The sequence below is a fragment of the Suricata suricatta genome, chromosome 4, assembly GCF_006229205.1.
Source record: "Suricata suricatta isolate VVHF042 chromosome 4, meerkat_22Aug2017_6uvM2_HiC, whole genome shotgun sequence".
Taxonomy (NCBI): domain Eukaryota; kingdom Metazoa; phylum Chordata; class Mammalia; order Carnivora; family Herpestidae; genus Suricata; species Suricata suricatta.
The window spans coordinates 77,279,982-77,307,978 of record NC_043703.1 but is presented as its reverse complement, the minus strand read 5'-3'; the positions used below and the strand labels follow the sequence as shown (position 1 = coordinate 77,307,978).

The following is a 27,997-nucleotide window of genomic DNA, read 5'->3' as shown; positions in this document are numbered from 1 at the left end:
ATAGGCCTAACAGCAGAGACCTGGCAGGGGATCATGGGGAGAGGAAGGGGGAAAGAGAGCGGGGAAGAGCGAGGGACACAGATCAAGGGAGACTACTGAATACTGGAGACGATCCATGGACTGAAAGGGGAGGGGGAGGGGGGGTGATGGTCATGGCGGGGGGCACTTGTGGGGAGAAGCACTGGGTGTTATATGGAAACTAATTTGACAATAAACTATTATTAAAAAAAAAGACAAACTAAAAAAAAAAAAAAAAGTTGGGGAAATGGGCCCAGCAGTTACTTAACAAAGTTCATGCATCTGCACAAAGGAATTTAATTTCACAGTCTCGCTCTGGAGGCTTGTTCTTTCTACTACATCATACTGCCTATCTTCACACCTGCATTAAAATTTCAGATGCGCTTTCTATTACCCTTGCTCTGTGTATTTATATGTATTTCCCTGCATCCTTGAAAATCAGTTCTAATGACGCTATTTTTTATTTGATTTATGTGACTTATGGGTACTCTGACTCTTTTGGGGTTTTTTCAATATCATTGCTGATCTTTGATCTACTTGTAGATTTGTATTTCTTTTTTTAATGTTTTTTAAAATTTACTGTTGAGATAGAAACAGAGCATGAGTCAAGGAGGGGCAGAGAGAGGGAGACAGAATCTGTGCTGACAGCTCAGAGCCTGACATGAGGCTCAAACCCACGAACCGTGAGATCATGACCTAAGCTGAAGTCAGCCACTTAACTGACTGAGCCACCCAGGTGCCCCAAGACTTAGATTTCTGATTTATTTTTTTCTTTTCTGCAATTGATCTCCACATCTTCTCATACTTCATTAGTTTGATTTCTAATCATTTTTTCTCTTCCTCATATTATTCTTTTTCTGTGTGTGTCTGTTTTTGTGCCTCCAACACTCATACATTTTAATGAATTTTTCTTTCAGGATCAAATATCGATCCAAAGAAGAGAAATGATTTGACACAGAGCTTAAATTGTCAAGAAAAAGCAGATAATTTAAAGAAAATGAACTAGAAACAGCTAATATAAAATATAAAGTGATTGAAATTGTTTTGACGTATCTTCAGACTCACTGGTTCTTTCTGCAGCCAAGTCTAGTACACCGATACACCCATCTAAGGCATTTTTCTATTACAATAGGGTTTTTTTTTCCCCTAGAATTTCCTTTGGATACTTCCTTAGAGTTTCCAGCTCTATGTTTACATTCTCTGTCTGTTTTTGCATATTGTATACTTTCCCATAGGAGCCCATACTATATCAATCATAGTTCCTTTAAATTCCCAGTCTGATAATTCCAATATTTCTGCCATATTTGAGTCTGGTTCTGATACTTGTTCTGTCTCTTTAAACTATGTTTTTGGCATTGAGTATGCCTTGTAATTTTTTGTTGAAGGTGGAAATTATGTTCCAGGTAATAGGAATTGTGGTAAACAGATCTTTTGTGTGAGGTTTTATGGTCATCTGGCTAGGAGTTAAGCTATGTTTACTGTTTGCTCAAGCTGTAGGCATCAGAAGCTTAAGATCCTTTAGCGTTGTTTTCGTCTTCCCTGTTGTTATTGGACTTTCATAGAGACTCCATCAATAGGGCCTGAACTTCGCTGGTTTTTAGCAATAGCTTTATTATACAGAAGCCCTATCAATGAGGGTGGTGACGTATAGGGGAAGGTGAACACTCCATAGTCTTATAATAGATCTCAGTCTGTTAGTGAGCCCTGGGCTGCGACCTTCACAAGTGTTTCTCGACTTTCCTTCTCCTCCCATAAGTGAGACAGGAAGGCTGGTGGGGGCTGGATTGGGCATTTCCATTCACCCACATTGGCTGGGCTGTACCACAGCCTGAGCTGGTTAGCCTCTGGTGAAAGCTTCCCTTGAAGGCAGATGCACTTCAAAATAGTTACTTTTATCTTCCCCTTGCTGGAAGTTTTAGGGGATTTTTCTTCAATCTACATCCTGAGAACCTGGCAGAACTCCTGGAGGTAAAACTCATCGAAGTGTGGAAGGTCCACTAAGATTGGACCCAGGTTTTTAACTCTCAAGTGCATCCATCAGTTTTGGTTTCTGGCTCCAGCTGTGGGCTTCTGCACCTGGTAGCTGTGGTTCTCGGTCTCTTTCTGACTCTCGTGTTTGCAGAGCAGTGGTTTGCCCTGTGACCTCAGTTCTCTGATGGTTCTAGGAAGAGCTGTGATTTTCAGCTTGTTTAGCTTGTTTCTTATTGTGACAAAATTGCATTTTCAAATAATTCCCAATAGGCATGGGGAAAGTCTCATGGCATAATTTTTAGGTAGAAAAAACAAAACAAAACTCAAAGCTGAATGTGATAGGACAATTTCAGGAGGCTTTGAAACAAAATTTTTTCTCTCATGATTATTCTTTTGCCCATCTGTTTCTATCTGTTGGCTCAATAGCACTCAAGGATTGGAGGAGAAGAACATATTGCCCCATCCCCCCATCCCAGTAAATAAGGGCATTTGAATCACTGAATGGATTAAACTGGTAATGGGCACACAGTCTGAAATCAAAGGGCTTTTTATTTACAACATTCAGGAGAGAACTGTGGAAAGAAAAAGGCCAGCTTAAGGCCTGTTCAGGGTCGCCTCCTCTTTGGGGGAAAACAGTGGGAGAAAAGGAATTTAACTACCCCAGAAAAAGATGAAGTCTCATTTGAACAATACTACTTCCCTGAAGTGAAACCGCCTTGTGAAGGCCTTTCACGCAACATGGCGTGGTTAGTAAAACATTTATCTACATAGAGGAGGGTCTGTGCCGGCGCCCACTAGTTCCTCACAGCCTGCACCGCTTGGGAGGGGACAAAGTCTCCCTGGGCTTAGTGGCAAAGGTGTCCTGGGGGTGTGAGAAATGGGCACAGAGTAACAGCTGCAGGATTGAGCTCATGCTGGGGCTGATCTGAGTGGCATATGCCCAAAGGCCAGACCAGGCCAGTCCCATCAAAATAGCTGAAGCAGGGACAGAGACCAGCAGGGACAAGTGGATAGAGACATTTCAGCAAGGTCAGAGACATTTGGGGTCAGCATGTGGTAACACTCTCCTCCCAGTCTCTATGAGTGGTGGGGATTTGAACTATTCACCAAAGATCATTTTGCTCTTCTTCCAGAGAGGACTAGATTTCCCAGGCTTCCTTCCAGTTATATGTGGCTAGCAGGTGACTAGAATGTGAGCACCACTGGTGTTTGGATTTCCCGATCAAGTCTTTTTAGAAGCAGGTGGGCAGTTGAATAGAGATGATAACAAGGTCCTACAGAAAGGCAGAGCCATCTTCCCTGAATTATCTTGTGGAAAATAACACCTGCCAATCAAAAATGCATCTTTAGGGTTTGACATGAGCAAGAAATAAGCTTCAGTCACACATATATAGGGTGAATTCATTACAGCTTCTTGCCTTAGCCTAGATCCCCACCCAGATACCACCCCAGGTAGAAGTAAAAGGGAAAGGCAAAATAATTGAGAGCATTTGAATTTATTGAAGAATAATTTTTAATTTTTATGTACAGAAAACTCGACAATGTGCATTTAACCCAGTTTGGTGGCACATTCTTTTTGCCTTTGCCTTTTCCAGCATGGTAATGGGAGCCATAGATTTTGGACCTGTGGTGTTGCCTTTCAGTGACCGTGGATTTCACCAAATCTGTCATTGAATTGGTCTCCTAATAGCTTCCAGCAGCTTAGCCAGAAGCTCTTCCTCTTCTAAATTAACCTTTGTGAAGGTGACCTATGTGGCACAGCTCTTCTCTGGACCAGAATCCCCAGCCTGGCCTTCCCCTTGATAATGCAGTAGGGAGCCTCCACCTTATGACTTAAGGCAGGCAAGAAGGCAGCCAGCTTGATGAGATCTGTGACACTTGCAATCACCACCAGTATGGCCTTCTTGTTCTCTACCAAAGTGGTGGCAGTATTGTCCTCTGCTCGAAGGACAATGGACTCAGCCCAGGCCAACAATCACTGCTTCTCTTGCTTTGTCTCTAGTCTGTACTTTCAGGCCAGCTTAAGAAGTGGAGTAGCTCTTTGATGGTCCCAGACCTGGGTGCACTAGTTAACCACAGGAGACACCTGCAGCCACTTACAAAGGATTGCCCTTTGTCACTGCCACTGGATGTAGTGGGGCCATGTAATAAAGATGCATGAGATGCCCTATCCAATGCCACAGTCTGGGGACCTTTCCTCCAACAGCAGATTTATCATCTTCTTGACAGCAGGGACTAGGGCTACAGAATTTGAACTTTTTAACCGAGAATAAATCTTGACTTTATTGAGTAAATTTCTGAGACAGCAACTCAACAACAAAAAATACCCACAAAACCCAGTTAAAAATGTGCAAAGTACTTGAATAGACATTTCTCCAAAGAAGTTATACAAATAGCCAATAACCACGTGAAAAGTTGCTCAACATCAATATTATTAGAGAAACACAAACCAAAACCACAGTGAGATGCTATCTCACACACATTAGGATGACTATTGTCAAAAAATCAGTAAATAACAAGTGTTGATGAAGATGTGGAAAAATTGGAACCCTGTGTATTGCTGCTGGGAATATAAAATAAAATAACCACTATGAAAATTGTATGGTAATTTTAAAAATTAAGCATAAAATTACAATATTGTTCAGTGGTTCCACTTTCACCAAAAGAGGTGAAAAGCAAGAGTAGAATGGAAATTTGTATGCCCATGTGCCCAGGAGCATTATTCACAATAGCCAAAATGTGCAAGTGTGTAACAATTGCTAGATCTTAAATCTATAAAGAATTTATCAAACTCAACACCCAAAAAACAAATAATCCAGTGAATAAATGAGCAGAAGACATGAATAGATGTTTTTCCAAAGAAGACATCCAGATGGCCAACAGACACATGAAAGATGCTCAATATCACTCATCATCAGGGAAATCAAACTCACACCTGTCAGAAGGGCTAAAATTGCAACAGGAAGCAACAGATGTTGATGAGGATGTGGAGAGAGGGGAACTCTCTTATGCTGTTGGTGGGAATGCCAACTGGTGCTGCCACTCTGGAAAACAGTATGGAAGTTCCTCAAAAAGTTAAAAATAGAACTACCCTATGACCCAGCAATTGCAGTACTAGGTATTTACCCAAAGGATACAAAAATATAGATTTGTAGGGGAGACATGCACCCTGATGTTTATAGCAGCATTATCAACAACAGCCAAATTATGCAAGGAGCCTAAACATCCATTGACTGGTGAATGAAATGGTTTACACACACACACACACACACACACACACACACACACACTGGAATATTACTTAGCTATCAAAGAAGAGTGAAATCTTGCCACCTGCAACAATGTGGGTGGAGATAGAGTGTATTATGCTACACAAAATAAGTCAGAGAAACAAAAATACCATTAGATTTCACTCACATGTGGCATTTAAGAAACAAAACAGATTAACATAGGGGAAGAGGGGGAAAGAGAGAGAGGGAAACAAACCAAAACACACCATAGGAGATTCTTAACTATAGAGAGCAATCTGAAGGGTGATGGAAGCAGGTAGGTGGGTGATAGGTATTAAGGAGGACACTCATGATGAGCGCTGGATGTTATATGTAAGTGATAAATCACTAAATTCTACTTCTGAAACCAATATTACATTATTTGCTAACTAAATAGAATTTAAATAAAAATTTGGGGAAAAAACAGTCGATCAGCAGATGAATGGATAAACAAAATGTGATACATACATAGGATGGAATAATTTTCAGTATTGAAAAGAAAGGAAATTTCTGTCATATGTACAACATGGGTGAAACTTAAAAACATTACGATCAATGAAATAAGCTCATCATAAAAAAACAAATATAGTATGATTCCTCTTTCACTACATCCTAGGATTATCAACTTATGCTGAGGCATAAGTAGAATGGTGGTTTCAAGGGGCTAGGGGAAGGGGGAAAAAAGAGTTAATGTTTAATGGGTATAGACTTGCTTTTGGGGGAAAAGAAAGCATTCTGGAGATGGTTGGTGATGATAGTTGCCCAATGCTGTGAATGGACTTGATGCCACAGACCTCTACTTACTACAGACTGTGGAAATATCAAAGTCACTGTCTTAAGGCCACTGTCACCAATGATAAATTAAACCTCTTACATGAATGGGATGTGAATTACATAGAAGGAATAATAAACATCCAAATAGATTAAAAAGAAACAGAAACAATGTAAAATTGTAGGAGTGGCTGTCCCTGGATTGTGAGTGTATAGATGAAATCTTGTCTTTATTTTCTCAGACATCCATGATGATCATGTGTCGATTTCAGAACAACTTTAAGTAGCAGAAATAGAATTAAGTTGACTGAGAGTGCTTCTTTCCATATAAGTCAGTTTGGAAGATCTGTGGGAAGTATTTCTGATCCACACCATGCAAGAATGCTGATATGCCCACATGATAGGATGGGAACAGACTGGGTGCTGAGAACACAAAGACACACAAGGTGTATTCCCTATTCTCAGACGGACAAACTTGTAGACAGAACTTCAGCACAGCCCAGGGAGCACTCAGGATAGCCAGGCACATAGAAAGCCAGAACACTGGCTCTCTTCAGCTCAGGAAAGCTCCTTCAGACTAGTGCTTCTCCAATCTATGCTAGAGTATCTGTAACACATTGCTGGAAGTGCTGGTCCATGGACCACACTTTGAGTAGTCAGGTTGTGCACTGGACTGCTCACCTTCTATGCTCAGTCATTTTTAGTCACCGGCGTTCCTTGGGGAATCAAATTGCCCTGCACCCAGACTCTTCTCTCAGCCAGCTTTATTTCATTGATGACTCAGTTGATCAGTTGTACTGATTTGATTTCATTTTATCTTCCAACATGCTGCTTGTTAAGTCACTTCCCTCAGCTCTACACTACAGCACATGAGCAAGGAACAGCCTCTTTCATCCTGCCCAGGGTCCCACCCCTCCTGCCACCTACATACTTGTTCAGGGCTGGTAAGATACCTGAGCAAGTGCTCAAAAAGGATGTGTCCAGAGGACCACGGATCATGCAAAATAGGTGCCTGGGCGACCTGGATGGGTCAGAGTCTACTTCCTGGAGGAGGTGCTATTTTATCCACAGCAGGTCTTGGGGAGAAGAGGCATGGAGACACAAAATGGCATGTGCTGTGGGGCAAGTACAACCAGTATGATATGGTGGGAATACAAAGGGAGAGGGAGGGAGTGTAGGGGTTGAGACTAGGGAGGTAAGACTGGGGTCATGGGGGCTCATCAGCCATCTGAGTTTAGAGTTCCTCCTTTAGATGGTGGGGCTGGAGGGTCATGTTTTCAGAAGGGTGTGAAAGGGGCGAGGTCTATTTTAGAAAATCATTCTGGCCGTTGGAGGATGGGATGGAGAGGAACCCATCTGGAGGTAGGGAGTCTTGTTAGGAGGCTGGACTTGATGGAAGTACATGAATAGAAGAGTCTGGAAAGACTCAGAAGGTGAGAGTGGCCTTAGGACATAGTGTTTGGGTCAATCATTTCACTGCTCTGGGCACGGTCTCACTCCTGTGCTGTGGGAGTTTGCCCTCTGGTATGCAGGAGGCTATGAGGTCGCCCTTTGGAAGATGCTGCTTCATGTAGTGGGTCACAACCTATTGGCAGGTCATAAAATCAACACATTAGGTTGCAACCAGCATTTCATTTATATAAACAGAATAATCCAGGAAATCTGAAAGTAGATGACATGTAGGGTATTGGTTTTTGTTGCACACACACACACACACACACTGACATTTTTAAAGTTTACAAGTGTCTATTCTAGAGCTACTGATAGAAGTCAAGAGTGGAGAATGCCGCCATATGTTGGGTCTCCTTGGCCCAGTGCAGGAGATGGTAAGTGCACAGTGACTTCTATAAGCACAAGGGTAAGGGCATCTGCACTGGGGAAAGCTACACTCAGAGGCAGAGACTTCCAAAGGGCCAAGGAGATGGCTGTGGTGGTCCCTGCTCCTGCCCTGTCACATCGAGAGGCCTGCCAGAAATACAGAGACGGTTAGGAACAGAAAGAGTGATAATCCACTTGGTGTGTGTTTTCCTGGGCACTGTGCCACAAGAATCCATATTTAAGACCCATATTTAAGGCTATTGTTTACAATGCTAAGGATTTTGATATAGGGCTATTTCACTGAAATGTGTGTTTGTAATAAAGTGGTGTGTGTGTGTGTGTGTGTGTGTGTGTGTGTGTGTGTGTGTGTGTGTGTTGTGCCCTTCAGAGGAAGCAACTAAGGACACACATGGAGACAGTTACTAATGTGGTAGAGAAATGGAGCAGACTGGCACAAACACATGAGGAGTCTGTGAGACAGGATAGAAACTCCGCACTGAAACCATCCTGTCCTGGTTTCCACAACGAGAAAACCTGCCAAGCTCCACTTAGATGTTTCCAAGCTCTGGAGAGCTGCCTAGAGAGCTGCCCCCCCCCCACCCCCCTTGCACCCACAGCGCCTGGCATAGGGAAGGGCTTCTAGGTGGGGGGGGGTGGCCTGCACAAGGAAGTGGAAAGCTCACTCTAGTTGCCACCGCTTTCTAGCTGGGTGACCCTGAGAAAGTTACTTCACTTCCCTGAGCCATGGGTTTCTCATCTTTAATTGTGGGTAATTATAACTGCCCTACCCACCTCTCAGTTGTTATGAAAGAGTATTGCAAATGGCAAATCACAATAGCAGTGGGAGCTTTTATTATTATTATTAATGCTAATAACAGCCTTCTGAGGCAGGCAGGGCACAAAGTCATTTTATAAATGAAGAGAGAGTTTCCGCGATATTGAACTGATTCATTTGGTGTCACAAATACTTGGGGAGCAACAAAACTAGAACTTAGGTCTTCCGATACTTGGTTCAGTGGTATTTTCCCTATAATATAACCAAAGGAAATAGAATATCATTGACCTTCAACTGGCATTTTGTTCACGGTTGATAATGTAAATGTAACTAAGACCTATGATGATTATATACTTTTTCTCTTCTAAACCTTGGAAGTCTTCTATTTATATTTATGTTTTCTTCTATAATAATTTTTCCATCAAAACTAAATATAGTCATGTTCTTTATATAGATTCTTTCAGCACAATGCTCAGGAAAAGATGACTAGAAGAAGAAAGAAAATACACAAACAAGATGATGAAGTGGGTAGCAGTCACTAATTATTGTATAATAATTAATTTTGTAAACTTCTTTTTGAGAGGTATCTCTAAAGTCCATTGAAAACATGATATCATAATTATCTCTCTGTCTATCCATCCATCGTCTATCCATCCATCCATCCACCTGGTTGAATTGTGGTCCAACTTATTCTGAGTGAAAAAAAGACCTATGATTTATGCACTTCCTCACCAGCTGGACCAAGGGGAATTAGTCATTCATCCGGGCATAATGTCTGGTATGTAGTAGGTTCTCAGTAACTATTGATTAAATGAATTATTTTCTAGAGCTGGGTCTTATTGGCCTCAAAAGCATTTTAAAAATATGGATGTAGAGCTAGAAATCAGAGGCCTTGATCTCACTCCTGGCTCTGCCACTTACTAGCTGTAAAGATCTTAGTTTCTCCCTGGTTTCATCATTCAATCACTCTAACCTTCCGGCTCTTCTTCTATAAAAGGAAAAATTTGGAGTAGATCAGAGACAGCAGCTAGGTTTCCACTCAAATGCCAGTTGCAGTCAACTGGTGGCGGCTCCTGAGGTGCTGGTGGAGAAGGTTCTGAGGCTGCGGCCAGGCTCCTGGGAGGTACCAAGACGGAATGGAGTGCCTACCTGGGAGCCGCTCTCAGAGGGCACAGGTGAACACACCAGCCATGTGCCCTCGCCGCACTGAGTCGTCCCTAAGACCTTTTAGTTTTATGAGTCTATAACCAGTCCCTGGGTTTGGTGGAAGCAGAATTTGAGAGTTAACTCAGGCACCTCTCTGTAGTTTATGTCAGAAAGCCTCTTCTCCTGGGATTCTGTGGTATAAGAATATGAATTAGAGAGCTGTATATTGTGATATAACCAGAGTTGATGGGGGAAGGAAGCTCTCTCTTCCATTTTATAAAGACAGAATCTGAGTCACAAAAGGTAGAATTATCTGGCTTAGGTTATTTGTAGGTCTAGGCATATTTGTAGGTCATGTAGCTCATTCGTGCTTTCTTTCCTGGTAAAACGAGTCCTAGCTAAGTCTGCACTTACAAGCCCCACCTCAGTACCTCACTGGCTTATTCTCCTCCATCCCTTGAGAGCCCTCCAGCCTGGCCTGGTTATTCCCTGCCGCCACCACGCCTCGTTTCCATAGGAGCCCTAGCGGAATAAACCAACAACTTCCTGACTCTTCCACTCTGTGTTCCTTTATGTTTAGCAGATGCTATGAGGAAACATCTATTAAGTATGCTAATAAGTAATTAGTAGCCACTTTGTCAGGCCAATGCTATGGTCCCCAGGGAGTGATTTGTCACCTGGAACAAAACCACATTTTAGAATGTGCAAATGCTTTAAGATAGCATTCCTAGAAGCAGCAACGTTACACAGCAGAAAACATACTAGGCTGAGATCTGAATTTTCAGTGTCGGTTTTACCATTTAGTAGCTATGGGACTTAGTTTTCTCATGAGTGAAATGGGGGTAATAAGCACAGTTATGAGAAAGAAAGGACAGAATTATACCAAGTACCTGTCACAGCACCTGTACATCACAGGGACCCAGTAGGCTCTAGTTGCCTCCTCTCTACAGAAAGAAAATCATGTCACAAAAATTACTTCAAAATGTTACAACCCAAAAAGTCCCAAAGTTAAATATACCCACAGCACTCATGATTGTGTGTGGGGATGGGGGGTGTTAACAGTTCAAGGTGTAGTGATAAACAGGTCTCCAGAGCCCTTTGGATTTGGTCAGGACACCAGGGAAAAGGGTGAAAGAGAAACTGCTACACAGGAAAACCCATTTTAAATAAACCACCACGAACCGTATGGTAAACAGTGTGGGCCACAGTGGGGCTCAAAGATCTTTCCGCTGCTTACATGCTGCACTGGGTGTAATCAGGGCAAAGCAGGCAATGTTGTTATTGGAAAAGGAAGACGGGATGGAGCCCTTGGGTTGGGGTGGCACTCGGCCCAGCAAAGGGACAGCTCTGAAGAGTCACGCTGCCTTTCTGTGTAGGCCTCTCTGTCCTGGTTTGGGGACGGGGCCCGCTGTCCCAGGAGCAGGTCTGACTGACTGAGGTGTCCCCTGCTGCCTGCTAGAAGTGCAGGTCTCGACCCTCAGCCCGTTTTGAAGATGAGGAAGCTACGGCTCCGAATCCTTTCGTCCTGGCTGTGCGTGCTTTGTTCTCAAAGCTGGTCATCTAGCCAAAAGAGATGAAGCTCATCAGGCAACAGACAAAATCATCTCTCTAAGAAAGAATGCTGTGGGCAGGCGCGTCCACAGGTCGGTGGTGGAAATTAGCTTGGTGTTCTCTGGAGAGCAGTGTGGTGTGTGCATGCCCTCACTCTTTCATTCAGTGAGTCCATGTTCTCGGTCAATCATAGGAAATAACAGAACTTTTGACAAAGATTTTACAAAAAGAACTCATTGTGGTAGTGTCCTTCCTACTGTACATCACTGGTTCTCACTGGAGGGGCCATGGACTCCAAACCCCAAAAGGTTTGAGAGAACAAAGTGCCTCAGTGCCCTCGTCCTTGCTCAGGACTTCAGGGAGAGATGGCTTGCAGTAACACTAGACAGATTCCTGGGACCCCTCCAAGGGGACTTGGTACCATTTCTGTAGTGTTCCCGGAGGACTTACAAAGTGAAAATGATTCATGTATGTAGACCTCATAAATGGTCGATTGGGTCTAAAGGCTTATTAGCATCCCATCATGGGTCTGAGCAGTGGATGACTGTAGAAATGCTAAGCAGAAGTAGATCTTCAACTTCTCCTTCTCAGAAGTGCCTTCCCAAACACCAGCTGCCCAGCTGTGCCCAGCTTTTGCCCTTGCCTTCAGCTTGCAGGCAATCTGGACTTGTGGGAGTAGCTGGGTCATCACTGGGCATTGAGGGCAAGAAGCCTGGGCCCCAGGTCAGCAGGTGTGCCTCTGACCTTATTCCATCACTCTCTACCTGTGATGTGGGTGAGATATTTAAGGGTTCTGAGCCTCAGAGATAGTAACAGTACAACGAAGAGGCTCAGATTTCATGTATTCTTTCAGCAAGAATTTGACTGTATTCTCTGTGCGAGGTATACGTGGGGATGAGGGTGTAGTAAAATAATTTGGTATCTGCTCTCAAAGAACTTCAAGCTGAATGGGACAAAGTCACGACTTGGGCACTTTCATGCATGATACACATTCTCATGGGTGGAGACAACTGGAGTGCAGAACAGAGGTGTCTAGCCCAGGGCAGAGGGTGGAGGGATGGGGGTGAGGAAATAGTAGCAGTTGGGGGTTGGGGGTGAGATGGGGATGGCAACAAGTCAGAGGCAACCAAAAGAGAGGGTCCAAGAGAGGCAACGGTGAGCACTGGGGGAGAGAGCAACCAAAGGACAGTGTGCCACTGGGGGGGATGGTCCTCAGGTCTCTCAAGTCCCCACTTCCACTGCTCTAGGATCCCTCCCCCCACTCCCTACACTGCCGAGAGCACTTACAAGGGTGGATATGATGATTGATACCATTGTATAAACATTTGAAGTTTCCATTGTCAGGTGACATCTCATGTCTAAGAATGCTTTTCCAGAGATCCAAACAAGTCACTCAAGGTAGCAATCTGAGTTGCTGAATTGAGAGAGAAAAAGAAAATAATGTTTCCTAAGCTGTGTTCCTGACACACAAACAGATCTGAACCTGCCTGTCCTGGTGTAGCCAGGAGCAGGAAAGTCTTGAATGGAGATCATCAACCCTGAGCACCCTCCCCAAATCCCATGGAGAAGGAGTGCATCCTGGGAGAGACAATCCCAGGCACTTCCCCCACCATTCCTGCTTGCCTTAGAGCTGTCTCCTCTCTCTCTCCTCTCTCTCTCTCTCTCTCTCTCTCTCTCTCTCTCTCTCTCCCATGTGCTAAAATATGCGAAACATAAAGCTTACCATTCTACCCAGCTTAAGTGTATAGCTTAATGGCACTAAACACATTCACATTGTTGAGCAGCCATCACCTCCATCCATCCCCAGAACTTTTTCATCATCATCTTTTAAAAAGCTCTTCCTGTCTTTTTCTTCCTCCTTTCTAGGCACTCAACTAACCATAATGGAATATATTTGTAAGTGGATTGCTGAATGAACAATCCTTCATTTTAAAACCTGATTCAAACAAGCCCAGCAGTGAATTCACTGTAAGTTGCTCTTCACTTTTATTAGGTCATTGGTTGATTTCTTTTCTCCCATGGAAGAAGGACCGGGTGTCTCCCCTATAAACTCAGTTGTCAGAAGGCCGATATTTTTCCTTCCATACCCCACGTACTCCAAAAAGTCTCTCAGGTAACATAACTGCCATGCAGATGATGCACGATGTCCTCAACCGGACACAAGATTCTTGGGCGTATGAAATGGTCAGGTGAGCAGAACAATACCTAGAAGACACACTTTTCTCCTTCTTATGCACTGATGTCCCCTTGCTGTGAGAGACCCAGTGTGCTTGTGGACAAACTCACAGATAGGTTTGCCATTTGGGCCAAGCCTTGAGTTTGACTTGAGCCCCTGACAAGCCATTGGGGGAATTGTTTTCCAAATGACAATTCAGCTATTCCAAAACATTCACTGTATAATAACAAATAATCAAGATAGATATGATTTTTACAATTAGTGAGAAGGTTGAAAAATTTTTTAAGAATTTTAATAAAATGAGTGTTGATGAGGAAGTCTTACAATGTCCACAGGACTTTGCAGATAAGATCAGCAAATCATTTGTGTAATCATAAGTAATACATCCTTAAGCATGCTCACTCATGCTTACACACCCACACACACTCACTCACACGATCCCAATGGTCACACTGTCACCTGTCTTGTGTCTCTACCTGTCCTATTTCCTCTGCTGGGAATGCAGCTCCTCGTTTTCTAATCCTCTTCCTTTCCCCTGTGTTGTCTTCAGGGTGATTTCTTGTCCTTTAAAAACCTAATCGATGTCATTGCTTTGGTGCTTTCCTCATTTCCCTGCACCCAGTTCACCCCCGGCTCATTTCTATTTCTGTACTTGTTGTATATCTACCGTGGCACACACTTTGGGTTCCAGCCCTGTTCTGACCTCACTGCTGTCCATAAGCTCCCTGGGAGACGCCCACTGCATGTCCTGGTGTCTTTGTGTTTGTTGTCCTAGGCTGGAGCCTGTAGGAGAAACTTCTACAGATCTTACCATTTCAAGCATTTTCCTTTTGTTTTTCCCTACTAGTGGAAGCTTCATGTTGCCTAAGCTCACAGGTCAGCAAATACTTCGTTTCCACTGGCCAGTGTTGTCCTTGGCAGGGGATGGAGGGGTCAGCAGTCCTGGGTGGAGAAACGGGGAATGAGCGTATGTGGAAAGCCCAGTGACAGAGGGTCTCAGGAGCAGATGTGTTTCAAAACACTCTTGGCTCAGACACTCCATGCTCTGCTTCACTTCCAGAACCACTCCCTTTACAAAACTCTGCTTAAAACAATAAGAGAAAAAAGGGCTGGCCCTGCCTCCCTTCAGGAAAACTCTCCTCTCCACAGGTACTCAGCAAGGGCCTTTTGTCTGTGATGGGACAGGCCCAGGCTTCAGTGAGGAAGACAAGCACTGTGGGCCCATCCAAATATTAGCTGTGGACACTTTCCTACTTTGAAAACATGAGAAACTCTGCACTCAGAGCCTTGCCTTCCAGATAACACACTCACTTCTGTTTTTCTTTTTCCAGTGGATTGAGTCTTAACACTGGCAGTAACTTTATCTTTACATTGCCCAAGGTTGGGAAAGTCAGGGCTTAAACCCGCTGATCTTCGGGCAACCGTCTGCTTTCCATTGATCTTTTCTGCCTGGGCCCCCCAGCAGCAGGAGATAAAGTAGAGAAACAAGAGAACACACTGAGGGTGTGGAATGCTGATGCTTCATCACATCTTCAGGGGAAACTTGCCCTAAACTGATGTTAATTCTATCTCCTGTACCCAATATTAAGATGGTTCTCAGATGCCACTATCAACTGTAACCCAAATCAATATTTTTCATGTCATTATCTGATCATACAAGGAAGGTCAATTTACATCAAATTAGAAAATGTTGCACAATGGGGCAACACTGAGTCATGCCTTTTTAAAAACTAGATCCAACTGAAGCTAGACTGTGACTTGTCTGCTTTGATTGTCATTTTCTCAGAGTAAAGGTAAATGGACAAGTATGTCAAGAAAAGTTAGGCTCACTGTCAATTCAGTTGTAGTCTTAATTGAACATTATTCCTAATAACTGGCACTGCTGTGGCCTGAGGTCAGAGAAGGAGCAGGTGTGCTGGGCTCCTGTCAACACTGGCCACGAACTCAGGTTTGAACCAAAGTGAATCTGGAATGCTCTTTCTCACTGGACCAGTGAGTTGAGAAATGGTATTTCGAGTTGTTTTAAAAACTGCTATCATCTGAAAGTGGAAACAACTCAAATGACCATCAGCTGATGAATGAACAAATAAAATGTTTATATAATAGAATATTATTTGGCTATAAAAGGGCATGAACTGCTGAAACATGCTACAGCATGAGTGAACCTCAGAAACATGCTAAGTAAAAGAAGTCAGGCACAAAAGGCACATATTATATGATTCCATTTATATGCATTGTCCAGAGTAGGCAAGTCCATAGAAACTCAAAGTAAATCAGTGCTTCCAGGGGCAGGGAGACAGGGAGAGAGAAAAAAGAAAACCTGTATAGTTTTGTTATATATACAGACCCATTTAAAACAGTCCATGTAATGTATCAAGGAGGGCCTCTTTAAATCAAGTTTTATTTTTAGTTCTTGAAAACCAAATATCTTATATTATATCTCAGACTTATCAACTTGGTCACATGTGGGAATGTTAGACATGGTTAAGGGTGTGGAGTCCCAGAACTTCACACCTTTCTATCCCTTTACTCAGGGGAGCCAAATGGGCATGAGAGAGAATGGCCAATGGCCTCACACCGAGCATAGGGGTGTCCTTGCCTTAGGTTCTTCTTTGTCCAGCCCATAGCCAACTGGGATACACCAGGAACAGTTGACATGCTAAGCTATAACAGACTCTTGAGTGCCTGCAGCTTAAGATGATTCCAAGATGGAAACTATAATCTGTAACCAAAATCAGAAAAGCAAATCAGGGAAACAATCCTCAGAAAAGCCAATGTACCCAAACATACCAACACTTCTCTAGGACCTGGAAATCTGGTGGAAGCAAAGAGAATTTTAATTTCCTGTTGAGAGTCACTAAAGGCCTCTAATATTGCCTGCTTTATGAATGACCACTTTAGACCTGGCTTTTTCTCACAGTTCCAAGACTTCCATCTCTGCCCTACTCTTGGCCAATGACCTCAATTTGCATTTGTTGACTGGAACCCTCTGTTTCGCCAATCTGTCAGCTCCCCCAAGTTCCCCCTACTCTTCCTGTTATAGTGGGTGGCATGTCATGGCTCTAGGCAGAGAATCCCTCCCTTCCACATTTTTGTTTTGTTTTGTTTTGAGACACAGAGAGCACATGAGAAGGGGATAGAAACAGAGAGAGAGAGAGAATCGTAAGCACTCTCTAACTGCAGGGCCCAATCCCATGACTCTGGGATCCCACGACCTGAGCTGAAATCAAGAGCTGGACACTCAACAGATTGAGCCACCCAGGCGCCCCCATCCCTCCCACGTTGCGCACCTGCAGTAAACACACCCCTCTCCTTTTGCATTGTAAGATTCTATCTCCTCTGGAGTATCCTTAATAGCACATGAATATGCTCTGGAATATAGTACATCTTTTATTTTTAAACTCCCTCTTGGTCCCAATCCTTTATCTCCTCTATCTTATTTCTCTTTTTCCTTCATAGGTAGTCTAAAAAGAACTGTCTGTAATCACTGCCTCCACTTCTTCCCCTCCCATTATTGCTACATCCAGTAATGACTTCTCTGTTTCATTTTATAACTTCTTAGTGGTATTTGGTACAGTTGTCCTCTCACTCTTTCTTGATACACTCTTTTCTTTTTGTTTTAGTGACATCACATTTTTCTGGTTTTCTTTTCTTTCTGTTTATCACTCCTTCTTGCTTACATCCTTTCCCAGGCCTGACTTCTAAATAATGGGGTACCCCCTGGGTTCATCCTGGTCCCTCTCTAAGACTTTATGGTTTATACTTATTTTGCTAATTTGGATGGGGCTAGGAAGTAGGTGCAGTTTCTTGCTTTTAATCATATTAAGCTTAAATACTCCTCTGGGAATGGGTTAAGAGACAGTACACCAAAATAAGCCAGGATGTTAAAATCTTATGTGGGTAAACATGAGCATGTTCAAAGGGGTACATCTTCAATCAAAAGATTGCTCAGAAAAATACACAAAGGAAGATGATAAAGGAGTCTGGGAGACAAAAAGAATTCAAAATAAGTGACTAAGAACATAAATAAAGAAGTTGAAATTCTAGAATTTTAATCAACTGAGCTGAAAAGGAAAGAGTAGTATGCTTTAGCAAGCAATAGTGAACAAAGAAAATATAAAGTTTGAGTAAATGTAAAGAAATAATAGAAAATAATAACAATTTTAAATCAGAGATGTAAAACAAAGGTAAAGCTAACAAAGTAAACAAAAATTAGATAAAATATGGTAATTGAGTAAAAGAGTAACAATTTAATTTCTTTAGTAATACTGATTGATTATGGTTAGATTTTGGTTGGTCACAAGTTCATGTTTAAATTTAAGGGTAACCATTTACTTGATATTGTATACAAAAAATAACTCAAAATGGATCAAAGAGCTAAATATGAGCTAAAACTATAAAAATTTTAGAAGGAAATATTCATGATATTGGATTTATCAATGATTGCACATAAGACCAAAAGCACAAATGATAAGAGAAAAAAATAGATCAATTGTATTTTATCAAAAATGAAAATTGTGTACATCAAAGAACACTATCAAGAGGGTGAAAGGGGCACCTGGGTGGCTTGGTCAGTTGGGCATCCAACATCAGCTCAGGTCATGATCTCACCATTGTGGGTTCTAGCCTCTGTGCTGACAGCTCAGAACCTGGAGCTGGCTTCAGATTCTGTGTGTGTCTCTCCCTCTTTGCCCCTCCCCTGCTTTCATTCTGTCTCTCTCTCTCTCTCTCTCTAAAATAAATAAACATTTAAAAAATTCATTTAAAGAGAGTGAAAGACAACCTGCAGAATGGGAGAAAACATTTTCAAATCATATATCTGATATGGTATTAATATTCAGAATATATAAATAACACATACAACTCAACAATAAAAAAACCAAACAACCCAATTAAAAAATTGACAAAGAACTTGAATAGACATTTCTCAAAAACAAACAAACAAACCATATACAAATGGTCGATAAACGTATGGAAAGATGCTCAGTATCAGTAGCCATCAGGGAAATGAAAATCAAAACTGCAATGAGATATCACTTCACAACCATTAGACTGGGTATTAATAAAAACAGGTAGAAAATTATAGGTATTGATGAGGATGTGGAGAAATTGGGAACTTTGTCCCCTGTTGGTAGGAATGTAATATGGTGCAGCTATTACAAAAATAAGCCCAAAAAATAAAATGATTTGATGACTCCTAAAAAAATTAAAAATAGAATTACCGTATGATCCAGCAATTCTCCTCTAGGTATACCCAACAGAATTGAATAGATTTTTGTATGCCAATGTTTATTGTAGCATTATTCATAATAGCCAAAAGATGGAAACAACCTAAATGTACATCAACAGATGAATGAATAAACAAAGAGTGGTTTATACATATTCAGTTATAAAAAGGAATATATACTCCAACACCAGAGAGGAAAAAAAACAAATATCATATGATTCCACTTATATGAAGTATTTAGAATCATTAAATTCATAAAAACAGAAAATAGAATAATGGTTACCAGGAGCTGGAGGGTGAGGGAAGTGGGGCATTATTATTTAATGGTTACAGAGTTTCTGTTTGGGATGATAAAGGAGTTCTGGAAATAGAAGTGATGGCTGCACAAAAATGTGAATGTACTTGATGCCACTGAATTGTACACTTAAAAATGGTTAAAATGGTACATTTATGTCTTGTATATTTTACCACAGTAAAAAATATCACCAGAAAAATTTAAGGGTAATTACTGAAAACATAAAGTATATGATTTTCAAACCAATAAAAGAGAACAGACAGGGAGTACAATGATCCCTACAGAATAAAAGAAAAAGAGGAAAGGCACAGTAAAAAGAGCTCAAAATAAGAACATACAAATAAATCCAAATGTATCAGCAGTGGTAATAAATATAAATGGACTAAACTCACCAGGTAAAAAACAGAGATTCTAAGTCCATACACTTACCATGTGTATTCCAGTCACTTTCATATTTATGTCTCTAGCCCTGATCTCAACACTGTATAATAGACTTCTGTATTCAGGCTCCTACTTAACATTTTCTTTTGGAAGAGTAACAGGCATCTCAAACTTAATATGTTCAAAACATAAGTGTTCGTTCCTCCCCTAAATATGTTCCCAAATTTTCCTCCATCTTAGTCTTCCTCATTTGAGTAAATACCTTCACCATCCACTGAGTTGTTCAAGCCAAAAACCAGAGTCCTTCTTGGTTCTTCTCATATTTTTTTTCACCATTCCTCCAAATCCAATCAATTTGTGAGTCCTGTCATTTTATCTGCAAAACACCTTGTAAATCTGTTTCTCTCCAGCTCCATTGTCACTATCCCTGTCCAATTAAAACCCTCCACAATTTCTCCAACTGATCCTTCTGAAGATCTCCTGATGTCTCTCTTCTACTCCTTTATAAACTATTCTCTATACAGAAGACCAAGTGATTTTAATTATAAAATATTCCATATTGGGGCACCTGGGAGGCTCAGTCAGTTAAGTGTCTGACTTGGTTTTGGCCCAGGTCATGATCTCACAGTTCATGAGTTCAAGTCCTGCTGATGCATTAGACTGTTCTTAAAAAATTAAATCTAAATATACTTTCTGCTTAAAGTCTTTAATGGCTTCCCCATTACACTTGGAACACAAGCCTGATCCCTACTTCTCCAAACTCCCTTTGTACTCTTCCCTCCCTGCCTATGTTTCAGTCACATTGACCTTCTTGCTGTTTCTAGAATATGGCCTAGTGATGCCACTGCTCTACATCTTCAGAAGGCTGGCTCTTTGTGTCTCAGATTTCATTTCAAAATTATCTTCCCAAAAAAGCCTGCTCTGACCACCTTATATAAGTAACACTTCTACTTGCTACCATGATTCCTGTTTCATTTTCTTCAGAGCACTTTTCACTATTCAAAGGTACTAATTTATTTTGTTGTTTATGTTCTGTCTCCCTCTTATAAGTTCCATGAGAACAGAGACCTTGTTTGTCATATTTCCAGGTATGTCCCTAATGCCTGTGACATAGTAGATGTTCAATAAACATTTGTTGAGTCAACAGATATGAAGTAAGCTTTAAATTATGAATTGTGGTTAACACTCCCTTGTTAGATTTTTTTCTTTGAGCTCTTTGTGGTCAAGTCCACATTATTTTCTTATGAATATTTCATCACAGTGATTGGTTCTAGAAAACCTTATAGCAAGCATATTGCTCCAGCTTCCCTAAATCTAGCTTGGCCTGGAGTCCTGGAGAAAACTTGAGGTTCGCAACTGAAACTTAAATGTCTCACTCTAGAGAGAAGTACGGTCCATACTCTGTTAAGGGCTAGAAAGTTTTTCCAGTCCTGAGTATTTTCCCTGATTGCTCTAATGAATTTAACTAGATTGCAAAATTCTAGGTCATTTTGTATGCTTTCCCGCGGGTATTAATAAAGCATACATCCTCCTACTTCCATACTTGCATAAACTATGGGGAGTTTCAGATCATGAAAAAAATTCATAGTGCCTAAACCTGTCTAATAATCCTCTTCAGTGGCTTGGAGTTCCATGCTTCTTCCATAAATTCACTTCTGTACTGAGCACCTACCAAGGGCAAACACTGGGCTCTGTGCTGGAAATAATACTGCTGTGGTTCTCAAACTGTAATACACATGACAATTACCTACAGTGTTGTTTAAAAATGCAGACTTCTGGGGACACCTGGGTGGCTCAGTCCATTAAGCATCTAACTTCAGCTCAGGTCATGATCTCACAGCCCATGGGTTCAAGCCCCACGTCGGCTCTGTGCTGACAGCTCAGAGCCTGGAGCCTGCTTCAGATTCTGTCTCCGTCTCTCCCTGTCCCTCCCCAGGTCACGTTCTGTCTCTCTCTCTCTCCCTCTCTCTCTCAAAAATAAGTGGACATTAAAAAAAGGTTTTTAATGCAGACTTCTGAGACCTAGTCCCACGTTAGTGGATTTCAGGTGGGGCTCAAGATTTGAACTATTTAATTCCTGCTACATCTGATGCAGATGTCTGCCAACTACACTCAAACGCCCAAAGAGAACTTGCTTGTACTTGTAGGCATATGAGAATTACAGTTCTTTGTTCTGGTGTCCTATGCAGCTGCCCATCACGACCGCCAAAACAAAACTCTTACAGAAAACCTGGTTGTCTCAATCTTCCTTTTCCATTATCTTTGTTTACACAAAGATTCCATCCTACATAGCTAATTATTTAAAAAAAAGTAAACCACTACATCTTGCCAAAGTTTATTGTTTTTTAATTAATGGACTTTATTTTAAAGCAGTTTTAGGTTTACAGAAAATTCAAGGAGAAAATACAAAGCTCCCCAATGCTTCCTCCCCTCCTGCACAAGGTTTCCCCTTGATATTTACATTAGGGTGAAAATTTTGTTACGAGCCAATATTGCTACTTTACCATCCACTAAAGTACAGTTTATACAGTTTACAATTCTCTCTCTTTGTGTTGTGCATTCTGTGGGTTTTGACAAATGTATAATGACTGGCATCCACCATTACTGAATCATACAAAATACTTTCACTGCCCTAAAGATCCCCTGTGCTCCTCTATTCATTCCCTCCCCAACCCCAACCCAGGGCATTTTAAATTTTAACAGATGCCCTTAGAAGATCAAAACTAGCTTCATCATTCATTTTCTTATTTTTATCAATATCGTTAGTCTCAAAGTAAAAATTTAGATTAGTCTTTGAACTAGGCATAATTTACTTCTTCTTGTATTGCTCTCATCACACATAGGTATAAATGGCACCTGGAAGTCCTATTTTACTTAGCCTTTGGCCATGGGCTTGGCCACATTCCAGAGCTGCTTTGGTGCCTGTATGTGTGTCTTCTTGGAATACCTCTGTTCCTCACACATTCCTCACAGTCAGGCTTCAGGATAGAAGAGGTTCCACAGGGCTAGGATTTTTAATAAAACTCATCTTGGCTTGCAGGCTGGGCTGAGTCTTATTTGCAAAGTTACATTCTCAAAAAATTGTATAACTAGCTATGGTCTAGGGCCCAAGCTTAAGGGGGTGGCTATAACTTCTCCAAACACCTGGCTGCAAGTAGATGGGGAGAAGGTCAGAGCCTAAGTGGGTGTGGACTTACTCTGACAAGGGTTTTGCAAGTAATTTCATTTTGTTTCTGCTTCCCGTCTTTTCCAATAGGTAATTCGCAGGGTCCAGCATCCTTACCCATTTCTACATTCAAAATTACATTCAACTGATGAGTTTTCTATGCCTCTAGATAATGAAAATGACCATATTTGGTTATGAGGTCATTATGGGGTTATTACTATCAGCAAGGGAAAAACAATGTGACTTACAGTGTCCATTCTCATAAATGTTTTTAAAAGTTTCAAACATTTAATTTTTAATTAGTGTTTATTTAGAGAGAGAGACAGACAGAGAGAGAGCTGGGGAGGGGCAGAGAGAGAGAGACACACACACAGAATCCAAAGCAGGTTTCAGGGTCTGAGATGTCAGCACAGAGCCCGATGCGGGGCTCAAACTCATGAACTGCGAGATCACTACCTCAGCCAAAGTCAGATATTTAACCAACTGAGCCACCCATGTGCCCCTCAAGCATTTAATTTTTTAACACACACACACAAAAAGGCTGCATAAAGAATAATAAGTTAACTGGAAGGAACACGAGAATTTTTTTCAGAACAATAGTGCTTAGTGTCTATTTCATTCTACTTGCGTTCTCTATAAGACCTAAACGGTTCTCTCTGCCTTCCTGCTGCAATGCAACTTGACATTATGCACTGCTCTGTCAACACCAAGACACTGACAGTCCTGGCTTCCTGGTGGGAATGCTCTCCCAGGGTCAGATTCCAAAGACTCCCACCTGGGTGTCGTCGAGGCTCTGGCCCAGCCGATATGGACTGCGTTTCTGGGGGCCACTTCCTGAATAGCAGAGATAGCAGATGGCATCCACAGATGCCAAGCACACCTTCTTGTTCAGACAACAGCTCGGGTCCCTGAGGAGAGACTGGGGGGAGCAACAAACTGAAATCAGCTGCACTGGCCAGCGCTGGGGGTCCTCATGCAATCTGCCCCACCATCAGATCCGTGTCCTCCATCCTGTCACTTTCGGCACCAGAAGTCACAGCTTAACAGTTGTGGGCAGCTTAGCAGGAGCTCAGGAGCACCTTATAGGCCCTCCGATCTCATGATAGGAACTGGACAACTTGCGGAGTGCCGGGAGTCACTCATCATCCTTTGTGTCACGTTGCAGCGAAGCCCTCTGGGTACAAGGACTGGAGAAAATCTGGGGCCTTGCACTCAAGCTGTTTAGTGAGTTCTTCCCAATTGTGAGCAAGGGGCACCAGGAAAGACTGAAGTTCACCATTGGGACCCTCCCTTCCCCCAGCCTGCTCCTGTCCTAGGTCTGGGACACACTTTTTGGGGAGGCACGGTGGCCCTGGACAGAAGAGGAAGAGGCAGACAGTGGCTTGGCCTTCTGTAACAGTCTGTCTGCCTGTGATTAAAGACCACAAAAAATACACGCTGGAAGTGACATAGAAGTCGCTGAGAACATCTCCTTAACTTGCCACAAGTCACCTCGCATTATTTTAATCATAAAGTTTTCCTGTTTCCCCCACATAACAGCTTTATTGAGTTATGCATCATATATCATAAAACCCACCCTTATAAGTGTACAATTCAATGCGTTTAGTATATTCACAGAAGGGTGAACTATCACTACCATCTACTTTCAGAACATTTTCATGGCTCCAAAAAGAAAGCCTGTATCATCATTCCTCCCTCCCCGCAGCCTGCAGTGACCATGAGCCTACTACTTTTTGTTTCTATTATCTGGATATTTCATATAAACAAGAATTACACACTATGCATCCTTTTGTGTCCTATCTTCCTTCACTTAGTATGGTGTTTTCAAGGTTTGTCCATCTTGTAGCATGGAACAATATTGCTTTTCTTTTCAAGATGGAGTAATATTCTAATGTATGGATATGCAGAAGTCCCACCTTATTCATGGGGGATATGTTCCAAGACCCCCAGTGGATGCCTGAAACTGTGGGTAGTACCAAATATATATTCCTATTCCTATTTGTATATATAATGTATATATATTCCTATATATATGCATATACATATTCCTATATAATATAATCATATATATTTCCTATATATGTAATATATATAATTCTATATATATTTCTTACATATATTTCTTATATATTATATATCTAATTCTCTCTATATTTTTCTATATATAATATATATAATCCTATATATGTTTTTCCTATACATATATATCTATGATAAAGTTCAATTTGTATGTCAGGCACAATAAAATATTAACAACAACAATAATAAAATAGACCAATTATAATGATATTCTGTAACAAAAGCTATGTGAATGTGGTTTCTCTCTTCCTCTCAAAATATCTCATTATACCGTATCACCCCTTTGGTGATATGAGATGAGAGAATGCCTATGTGGTGAGATGAAGGAGGTGGATGACAAAATGCTGTGACACAGCATTTCGCTGCTCTTGATCTTTTGATGATAGATCAGAAGGAAGGTCACCTGCTTCTGGGTCACAGCTGACCACTGGTAACTGAAACTGTGGAAGCAAAATCTTGGGTAAGGGAGAAATGTACCACAATTTATTTGTCCATTAGTCCACTGATGGTTGTTTTGCTGTTTCCACTTCTCATCTATTATGTAAAGCGGCTACGAATATTTGTATGCAAATTTTCATGTGGATGTATGTTTCTAGTTCTTGTAGGTGTACCTCGGGGTAAAATTATAGTCACCTTCTGTTTGAAGAGTAGACCACTGCTTTGGACACGTCACCCTCTTCTCACCTGTGTGATTATTGTGAATATCATGGAAAATGTTCCCGCTCTCTCCCAAGACTGTTTTCTCCTCCACAGAATGTACAAGGGGGCGCTGGACTCTGAATGGATAACACAGACGCAATTCTGGGCTCCTCTCAGGAAGCCTTCATTGAGCCAGCACTTATGTTCACTACTACTTGAACATGAAACACTGATTTTTCCCATGGAATTATCACATTGTAGGACTAGTTATTTACTCATTCCTTCTCCCCCACTAAGAGAGTCTCAAGGGCAGCAACTACTACTTGTTTTTCATTTTGGAATCCCTCTTTCCTGGCACAATACTTGAAAAAAAATTCACGGGTTTGCCTTCCACTTACTATCTTAATTATCCCCGAGACGCAGAGATCAGGACTCACATGACTCTGGCCAGTTCTGTGTTTTCCGAGCAGCAGGCAGAATGATCCAAATGCACAGAGAAGGAACCTGAGTGGCTAACAGAAGCCTGAGGTGAGGACGTTCAGTGTTCCCCACTCTTGACAGGTCTGTTTTCATGATGGTCCCCTCGCCCTCAGCAAATCCTCGAATGTCCTTCCCATGCTGACCAAAGTGTACATGGGCCCGCTTGTCCCTTCTGGCCACAGGTTCAGGGCCCTCAGCAGACCGTCAGGCTGAGGCCCCGGGGACCTGACAGCTTAGCTGCACAATAGAATCGCTTGAAGGTCTTAAACAAATACTGAAGGGGTTTTTAAGTTCCCTTGGGGATTTTTTAAATGCTTAGCAAAGATTGGGGACCCTGAGGACTAAGCTCACAGAGCAAAGGAGTCTCTGGATGTTGCCCCAACCCCACCCCCCAGATATGTGGGCCGCAAAGAGCACAGAGCAACTGTGATGTCACAGAATCAGAGTTGAGTCATAATGTCCAGGACACACAGACTGGCAGTCACTGCTCAAGTCTTGAAACAGAGAAGTCACTACTTGTGAGTGAAGGTGGACTTTTCCATTATAGAGTGTCATGGTTTAAAAAACAAGCAAACAAACAAATGGAAAAAAGTGAGTTTTTAAAAATTAAGATGAAATTTGCCCTTGACTTCATTTCCTGGCTGTGGGCCCGCTGGAGCTGTGCAGCGACACCTGCTCCCACAGCAGCGCTGAGTTCCTCTGTCAGGCCACCGGTTTCTCCTCGCAGGGATCCGAGGGAAAATACGGACACTGATCCAGGGAGCCCATAGCCCACGGGCAAGGCGGATCCCTGACAGTGGGCAAGTCTACAAGGCAGCCAGAAACAGATGACAAGGAGGTAGGAGCTGACCGGAAGGGCTGTGGCTGGCCTGGGAGGACCCGGAGGCGCGGGGGAGGCAGGGATGCTCTAGCGGAGTCCTGAGCAGGTGAGCGCCGGGAGCAGGTTCCTGCGGCCAGGTCCCTCTCCCAGCCGCCAGGAGGACTGGCGTGACTGGCCTGGGCAGTTTGGCCAAAGCCGAGAACCCCAGGCCCGAATTGGGGGCGTCAGGGACACGCTCCTAGTCCCCGTGCCGTGAACTGCCCTGTAAGTGGCGTGACTTCCTTTCAGATCCGTTGCTCACACATTAGTGACACCACGTGCCAGGAAGGAGTGTGAACACGTGTGTGCGTGTGCCCACGGCCTGGGGGACAGAACTAGGGTGTGCTCACCTGCCCTGATTCCCTTCCCTTCTCTCTTACCGGCAGGAGACCCATTTGTGCCCAATACAGAGGACAGTCACCAGTCACCCTCCTTGTGTTCAGAATTTGACGGCTCCCTGCTGAGGTCCAAACAGATAAACCCATGCGTTGATTAAAAAATAATAATAATAAATAAATAAAAGTGGGAGAACTTTCTTTTGTGATTAAATTAGATGCAAAAGATATGACTAATTATCCCACGGAGATGCATTTTCTGTCTTTCCTAGGAGAGTGCCTCCCGGGAGGCACATAATTGTCTTGGCACCAAACCAGCCCTGAGAAACCGAGTGGGAGGATGGCTGTGCTGAAGCCGCACGTGTTCCTGGCTCCACACCTGAGGGGCGGTCTGGGCAGCGCGGTCCTGGCCTAGCGCTATTCGGTCTTGGCTCCCATAGGGAACACAGCCAGGAGCTGTCAAAATAGAACTTCCTTCTCTTTCCCGAGGGGAGCAGCGTGCTTCATCTATGGCTTTATCTCCAGTTGCTGAAAGTGTGCACTGCTGCTCACAGTGTGTGGGACAAGGAATTGGCTTGCTGTGGCCAGAGAGGCTTCAGCTGCAGAGCACTAACGCACTGGCGCTGAGTTTTAGCAGAAGAGATTTAGTACGGGACATTCAACAGCTTGCAGTACTGTGTGAGGGTTCAAGAAAGACTCAAGGCTTAGAAATGACTCCCAAAAACACACCTCAGAACCAGCCACCAAGGAAACTGCTAGGCCCAGAACACCTCTCTTCTGCTTCTACCTGGTTCAGAAACCACAACTTCCTCCCCAGCTCCAGACCCAGATTACACTGTTGTGATCTGCTGCAGCAAACGGATGCCCCAGGGCCCACCTCTCGAGATCCTCTTTGTGACTGGCTTGTCCTGGGCTCTCCAGTGAATGAAAACCCTCACCGAGCGAGCGGTGCCTTTCAGAGCAACAGAGTCGGGGACCCTGCATCTCTTAGGCTCCTGCGCCCACTGGAGAGTGTCTGATCTGCTCAGCACAAATCAGATT

General features: G+C 42.6%; 2 long non-coding RNA genes across 4 annotated transcripts in view; one reads left to right on the top strand and one right to left on the bottom strand.

The window, feature by feature from the left end:
* The window catches only part of LOC115288931, a 90,432-nt gene extending 64,292 nt beyond the window's left edge, over nt 1–26,140 (bottom strand). Inside the window, exons 1-5 of one of the 2 annotated variants that reach the window (XR_003907279.1) lie at nt 25,720–26,140; nt 14,307–14,437; nt 12,607–12,733; nt 10,951–11,328; nt 10,659–10,712 (exon numbers count right to left, since the gene is read on the bottom strand). This is a non-coding gene — a long non-coding RNA (uncharacterized LOC115288931). Of the gene's footprint in view, nt 1–10,564; nt 10,713–10,950; nt 11,329–12,606; nt 12,734–14,306; nt 14,438–25,719 lie in introns of those variants that run through there. The other variant, XR_003907278.1, reaches the window with a different exon arrangement.
* A 95-nt stretch (nt 26,141–26,235) lies between these two features.
* Nucleotides 26,236–27,138, top strand: LOC115289662. 2 transcript variants are annotated; one of them, XR_003907744.1, is made up of 3 exons: nt 26,236–26,353; nt 26,490–26,600; nt 27,008–27,138. It is a non-coding gene; the product is annotated as an uncharacterized LOC115289662 (long non-coding RNA). The 2 variants fall into 2 exon arrangements; XR_003907743.1 differs by having other exon boundaries at nt 26,236–26,600.
* Nucleotides 27,139–27,997: the final 859 nt, after the last annotated feature.